The following is a 977-nucleotide window of genomic DNA, read 5'->3' as shown; positions in this document are numbered from 1 at the left end:
AAAGTGCGGAGCTCCGCCGTCAGAGGCCGGGTTTTCGCACGGGGTATCCGCCCCGGGCGCCTCTCGGGCGGCCTTCCCAACTGCCGTCGACCGCCCGGAGGGGGAAACAGAAAATATTCGAAAGTGCGGAGCTCCGCCGTCAGAGGCCGGGTTTTCGCACGGGGTATCCGCCCCGGGCGCCTCTCGGGCGGCCTTCCCAACTGCCGTCGACCGCCCGGAGGGGGAAACAGAAAATGTTCGAAAGTGCGGAGCTCCGCCGTCAGAGGCCGGGTTTTCGCACGGGGTATCCGCCCCGGGCGCCTCTCGGGCGGCCTTCCCAACTGCCGTCGACCGCCCGGAGGGGGAAACAGAAAATGTTCGAAAGTGCGGAGCTCCGCCGTCAGAGGCCGGGTTTTCGCACGGGGTATCCGCCCCGGGCGCCTCTCGGGCGGCCTTCCCAACTGCCGTCGACCGCCCGGAGGGGGAAACAGAAAATATTCGAAAGTGCGGAGCTCCGCCGTCAGAGGCCGGGTTTTCGCACGGGGTATCCGCCCCGGGCGCCTCTCGGGCGGCCTTCCCAACTGCCGTCGACCGCCTGGAGGGGGAAATAGAAAATATTCGATAGTGCGGAGCTCCGCCGTCAGAGGCCGTTCCAGTGCTTTTGGGTGGCTGGAAACACCCTCACGATGGTCTGATTATACTCTTAGGGGCCTCCCCTGTGTCGCCCTGGAGGTCACCCATTCAAAACATGCTCACCTATATACGTTTCGGAAAGTATTTTGGTGAACGCTCACTTTCTAAGCCTTTTAGCCTTCTTGACCCCCTAACTCCCCATATCTGGTTTACCTACTACAGCGCCCCTAACGACCAAAATCGGTACTGCATACCCCTGGTACCCCCGCCATTGAAAATGAATGGGGGAATTTTTTTAATTTCTCAATCCGGCCAGGAGGCCTCTTTTTCGGCCACGCTCGGCCGGCGAGCCGGTCCGCTCTTTA

The sequence above is a fragment of the Hippocampus guttulatus genome, unplaced genomic scaffold, assembly GCF_054856545.1.
Source record: "Hippocampus guttulatus isolate MCC_2025c unplaced genomic scaffold, RoL_Hgut_1.0 HiC_scaffold_184, whole genome shotgun sequence".
NCBI classification, from domain to species: domain Eukaryota; kingdom Metazoa; phylum Chordata; class Actinopteri; order Syngnathiformes; family Syngnathidae; genus Hippocampus; species Hippocampus guttulatus.
Note: the sequence above shows the minus strand (reverse complement) of the source record.